Source organism: Schistocerca nitens, chromosome 7, assembly GCF_023898315.1.
Source record: "Schistocerca nitens isolate TAMUIC-IGC-003100 chromosome 7, iqSchNite1.1, whole genome shotgun sequence".
Lineage (NCBI taxonomy): Eukaryota > Metazoa > Arthropoda > Insecta > Orthoptera > Acrididae > Schistocerca > Schistocerca nitens.
The window spans coordinates 625,983,697-625,990,200 of NC_064620.1; positions in this window are offsets into that span (position 1 = coordinate 625,983,697).

The window sequence follows — 6,504 nt, forward strand, 5'->3', positions numbered from 1 at the left end:
ATACGGTAAAGCTGCATGTCCTCGGGAAAAATTACGGCTGTAGTTTCCCCTTGCTTTCAGCCGTTCGCAGTACCAGCACAGCAAGGCCGTTTTGGTTAATGTTACAAGGCCAGTTCAATCATCCAGACTGTTGCCCCTGCAACTACTGAAAAGGCTGCTGCCCCTCTTCAGGAACCACACGTTTGTCTGGCCTCTCAACAGATACCCCTCCGTTGTGGTTGCACCTACGGTACGGCCATCTGTTTCGCTGAGGCACGCAAGCCTCCCCACCAACGGCAAGGTCCATGGTTCATGGGGGGAGGAAAATTGTCGATAGCAATATGTTAAAAACGCAGATAGCACTGTTGTCCGTAGTGTGAGAGAGACCCCTTATAAAAACAGAAACCTCGTCTCCATTGGTAGACGACAGTCAGTCAAACACAAAGCGCGCTCCGAGGACAAGCCTCCACACTCAAGTAAAAGTGGAAATTATGGACTATCTGTACTCATAGGCACATACATACTTAGATATACTCACAAAATTCAACATGTGCGCCAGGACTCGCTAAATACGAAACTGATTTTGACAGGCATGAAAGACAAACACTTGATACATGTGAAAAAAGAAAAAAAATTGTGCGCACCTAAAAAAGGTGATTACATCTCTATCTAACTAAGTCTGACGTATCGTTCGTTTGCTCAGTTCTTTCGTCATAATGACGAGGCTTGTGGTTGCGTCAGTTCTGTTTAGAACTGTGGCCACCGTTACTCCCGGCGTTAATATCTGCTCCGTCATGAGCCCTACTTATCGCGTTCATCGTTCGCATTTCTTCCTTCCCGTTCAAAATCATCTATGTCGAATAGTTTTTGTTTGTTCTTTTCTCTCCCAATGGTTCAAATGGCTCTGAGCACTATGGGACTTCACATCTGAGGTCGTCAGTCCCCTGGAACTTAGAACTACTTAAACCTAACTAACCTAAGGACATCACACACATCCATGCCCGAGGCAGGATTCGAACTTGCGACCGGAGCGGTCGGGCGCTTCCAGACTGAAGCGCCTAGAACCGCTCGGTCACACCTGCCGGCTCTCCCCCAATAAGCGACCACCTGGGATCCGATGGCGTAGAATAAACAAACAATTGCATCAGCTCTCCATTACTGTACGGGTTACCCAGATGTCGGTTCCGTTTCAATAACTCTTCGAAATAACTCGCGTATGACTGGAATCTTGTTGCGGAAAGTGGAGGAGCTCTAATTATACTGAGTCGCACTCTATTTTGCTTGCCCGCGAGCGGTAACCTTTCATTATTTCGGGTCCAGATGCCACATTTTTGAAATGTCGGTAATACTTCGGTAGTTACTTCGCCGCTAAGATGACTGCTCATGGATTTAGTTTTGCGTTGGATGGGCCACTGGAGAGGACGCTCTTCCTAAATTGCGATATCCACGTTTTAATGTGTAGATTTCCGCCTGCCTTGAACGTTAAAAATTTTGTTAATGGAAAGAAATGTTTGTCGTCAAATGATTTTTCACGCCCTGACATGGGCGGACGTGTGGTATTTTCTCCCCTAATAACAACCCACTGCATAACAGACGATGCTGTGCCACGCAGTTGGGGACTTTCATATGTACCGCTTGCATCTTCGGTGTGAACTCTGTTCTGCGCTACAGATAATAGTGGTTACACTACACGAGCCTATTCCGCTTCTCTTTTTAAACTTTCTACTTCACGTTTTACGAAAACCAGTTCTTCAGTCACAGTAAACCGGACTGGTTCAGTCATTTCAGGAACTTGTTTTTCCTCTATTACTGTGCGTGTTAAGGCTTTATTTGCGCCATGAATCTTTTTTATTTTCTTAACAAAAAGGTGCCCCTTCCTCTACTTTTCCTATTTCATCTTCCACTGGTTATAATCTATTTACACTGCTCTCTACTCTTTTTAATAGATCTCCGGCCCCGTCACCGAAAGACTTGATGTACGTTCGACTTTTTTCCTAAATCAGCCATTTTTTATGAACCGTTTCGCCTCCCGTCTTTCTCCTTCCTTAGCTGACCGTGCTCCTTCTCTACTGGTTTCTGCCCTCTCTGTAACGGCTTCGGCTTTCTCTCGCGGCTCTTCTGCTTTCTGCCTAACTTCCTCTGCTTCCCTGTCCTTTTCTTCAGAGATAGCTAACAACATTGTAATCCATCGTGGAATGTCCCCCTTGCTCCAAACATTGCGCTGCAAGGCGTCACACCTGTTCCGCTTACGCTCTTTTATTGCTCATTACTCTGCTCACAAACCTGTTGTCTATCCTGGGTCGTGGGCAATGGAGCAGTTGCTGCTGCCACTCCCCCCCTCTGGAGATCCCGCAGTAAACTTTTCCCATTCAGTCGGACTTTCATCATGCGTAGCTTTCCTGTTCTTCCCTTTATTAAATAGGGTGGAGCCCCTCCACACCCACATCGACATGATGGCCAAGACGAAAGGCCTACTCCCACCTCTGCACACTGGCTACTTTTCACTAATTGAGGTGTCGCAGGATGTGGGTACTGCGATGCTTGCGTACGTCTGGTTATGACTAACCATTAATACGCGCTCATCTGGAGACAGATTTGGTCGCAAGTTGAACGAAGGGTAGTAGTTTGAAGGGCAAAGGAAAAGAAGTGCCAAGGCGGTAAAAACCCTATGCGACAGTTGGGTCGGGTAGTAAGAGCAGTAGCAGATGTCTTGCTGCCTGCGGTTGGTCATGCGAGGGTAGGTTTTGCTAGTGGTGGGTATGACGCAGGCAGATACCTTTGACGTTGTGAAACGTTATTGTCGGCGGCCGCAGCTGAGTTCCGGCGGTGGCTTCTGGACCAGCGTTCACACACCTGCGACAGTTGGGTTCGTCATCGGCTCGTGTCCGATAGGTCATACATCGGGTACACAGTGTAGGGTAGTGTTAGCCGTTTGCTTATGCGTTAGCGTGCGAGCTTGTCGGCTTTCCTGCTGTAGCGTGCTGGTCGGCTGTTATAGCAGCTGGCATATCCAGTCAACGTTGCTGATATGCAGGGGCCTACCGATGCCGTCCCTTGTGAGTGTATGTTAGCTCGCCATAGGTAGCAGTGTCTTTGGCGAACTGTGATAACAACCTGAGGTGGAAGCGTAATAGACCAGAGTAAGAATAAAAGGATTGTTCGAGTGTCTCGAGTTCCTGTATAGTCGTGTGGCGAGTTTTTTTGAATACTTCTTTGAGGGTTTCATGGCGGTATTCATTGTGAAGATCCACTGTGCGAGTGTAGCGTGGAGCGTTGCTAATGATGCGTAGCACTTTGTTCTCTATGATCTGCAGGTGGCGCAGGCGTGTAGGAGCTGCATATCTCCAAACTGGAGCTGCGTACGTCATCAGAGGTCCGATCAGTGCAGTGTATATGGAGCTCGACACCTTCCTGTTCAGTATGCTTACCACATAAAACACGTTGCCAAGAGCTAGGTACCGAGGTATCTGGCTTTCGGTCGTTAACGCATTGCGCATGCATGTAGTGTTACCTATGTACAGTGTTGCTTCAGTGGTAGCTTCGGTCTGCGTATGAACAGAACTGCTTCACACTTGTCGACGTTTACTTTAGTACGCCATCGTTCCAACCAAGGCACGACAGTTCTGAGTTCTGTCTGTAATCGAGAATTTGTGTTCGACGGTTTCCAATGACCCTGTTTTGTGTTGCTGGAAGATCTTTAATGTAGAGGTTCCCTGGGGTACTCCAGCTTGGATACCGTGTTGTGGCCGGCCGTGGTGGCCGAGCGGTTCTAGGCGATACAGTGTGGAACCGCGCGATAGCTACGGTCGCAGGTTCCAATCCTGCCTCGGGCATGGATGTGTGTGATGTCCTTAGGTTAGTTAGGTTTAAGTAGTTCTAAGTTCTAGGAGACTGATGAGCTCAGAATGTAAGTCCCATAGTGCTCAGAGCCATTTGAACCATTTTTTACCGTGTTGTGTCGATTGTTTTCCCTACACGTCAGTATTAAAACATCTGTTCGTGAGATATGAGTGTACGAGACTTAGGAGTCCGTCAGGGAAACCAGCATCGCTTAGTCTGCGTATGAGGCCGTCGGTCTTTTCGATGTCCAGGAACACTGGCCCTGTGGCTTTGTCTGTGTTGCAGCCGTGTGGTCGGTGTTCAGCTACGCGGACGAGTTGTTGTCTTGTTGAATGTCGATTCCTGAAGCCGAACTGCTCCGGCCTTAGGGTGTCATTGGCGATGCAGTCCCTAGTGATGCGTTTTAGTACTACCTTCTTGACAACTTTGCTGAGCGAGCAGAGCAGACTGATGGGTAGGTAATTTTATGGGAGGGAATGGTCTTTCCCTAGCTACCTGAACATCAGGACCTTGCCTGCCTTCCAAAAGCAAGCGAAGTCTTGGTGTTGTAAGATGGCATTCGTTACATGTTCGAGGTATTCTACGGCTACCGGTGAACTGAAGGAGCCGATTTGAATGCCAGCGGGACCAGGGGCTTTCCTATCACTGGCATGTTTGATAGCCCAAGAGTTTCATTTGTGCTAATACGTCTGATTTCGCTGTGCTTGGGCTGGGCTTCGAGTCGTGTGACCTCCTGGTCCGTTTAAAGTGTGAATATTGTGTCTGAAGGAGCCAGATTCGACGTGAAGGACGCTGCACGCGTTGTGACCACAAGCTCTGCCCTCTACTTGCTGAGTATGCAGGGCTGTGTGGTCCCGTAGAGTAGGAATGTAATGTTTTTCCTGGTGAAGTGTCTGGTTAACTTCCACACGCCAGCACGTGTGACATCTAAGCCTGCGAGTTTCTGCCCCCATTGTTCGTTTGTAAATGTTTGTATTTTCTCTCGTATTGAGCTGTTCCTCATTGAGATATGGCTCAGCATATCCTGGGGCAGAGCGTGATGCATACCAAACGCGAAACCATCTACTATTGAGACAGATTCACAAGAATGATCGGAGATGGTCGTGTTCTCTAAGTGGATTAGTTGCTGTTGACATTATCTGTACTGTTACGAGATCTAATCATGGTCGCTCATTTGCTTCGTTGAGTGTTGTTGTGGTGTTGCACGATGAACTGCGTCTGCCCTTTTCAATTCTTTATTTTACGCAGAACTGGTTTACAGCTGAGTAAATCGACACGAAAAAAATTATTAATCACAAACTAAAACCCCTAAGAAGATGAAAGATTTTCACACAGAGAAAACTGGTATATTTTCACACAACAAGAAAAAACCCCTGAATTGAATAATAAAATCGACACACAAAATATTTAGTTCTTGAGAAGCTGCCATTGCTGCCAATAAAAAACACAATTTGCATGTTAATATGTGCTTCACTTTGCCGTCCTGACAGTCCGGAGGTAAACAAGCTTGGCTGAGAGTCCATATGAAATGCTACGATCTCTCCTTGAGCTACTCTTTCTATAATGGTTTTACTCTACAGTGAGACGCTATGGGGACAGTTCTTACTCGTCGTAGTGTTTTTAATGCGATATTTTCTGACGTTGTATATGAGCACCACAACCGCGTGGCTGTCCTTACGAATGGGTCCTAACAGGGGTACTCCGTCGGTTGCTCTGTTGTTCTACCGGATCGTGTCCTCGAGGTCGGAGTGTCTCAAGAAAATTACTGTCTTCGACGCTGAATTGTATGCTATGATGTAGGCACTGGGGCAGATGAGACTTCTTCCTGGGCTAAATTTATTGCCTGTTCCGATTCTCTGAGTGCCGTTCACTCTCTGCAATGTTTGTACCCAGAAGATAAAGTAGTCCAGACCATCGAGCATGCTCTCCTCCAACTACAACGACTGCTGGGTACCAGGGCACTTGGGTGCTGCGGCAAACGAATGGGACGATCTAGCAGCCGAGGAGGCGTGTCGTGATCCTCACTTATTTCAGTGGGCCATCCCCCTCCGTGACATAGCCTCGGTGTTGAGGTGCACAGCCCTGTGTTACTGGGAAGACGGGCAGCTTGAAGCGACAGACAATAAGCTGCGTCTAGTAAAGCCCACTATGCGGCCGTGGCGTACCACCTTCCAGCCACGAAGGTGGGATGAGGTCCTCATTCCTCGTCTTTGCATAAGCCACAGTCCTCTGGTGCACGTCTTCTTGCTCTGGCGCGCATGTGGCGTGCAGATGACTGTGCACCACGTTTCATTGGACTGTGTTTTATTTTCCGACCGGCGGGCCGCGACGGATTTTCCGACGCATCTGTCATCCATTTTCAGTAACGTTCAAACGAATGTGGTTAGAGTTTTAAAGTTTTGTGAATTGTGCAACATTTTTCTCAACATTTTAGGGAGCTGGTTCTAATGTGTTCAAATGGTTCAAATGGCTCTGAGCACTATGGGACTCAACTGCTGAGGTCATAGGTCCCCTAGAACTTAGAACTACTTAAACCTAACTAACCTAAGGACAACACACACATCCATGCCCGAGGAAGGATTCGAACCTGCGACCGTAGCGGTCGCGCGGTTCCAGACTGTAGCGCCAGAACCGTCTAATGTGTTAATAGGGTGACTGGCTCACGTAGGTTTTTTGCAAGAAGTC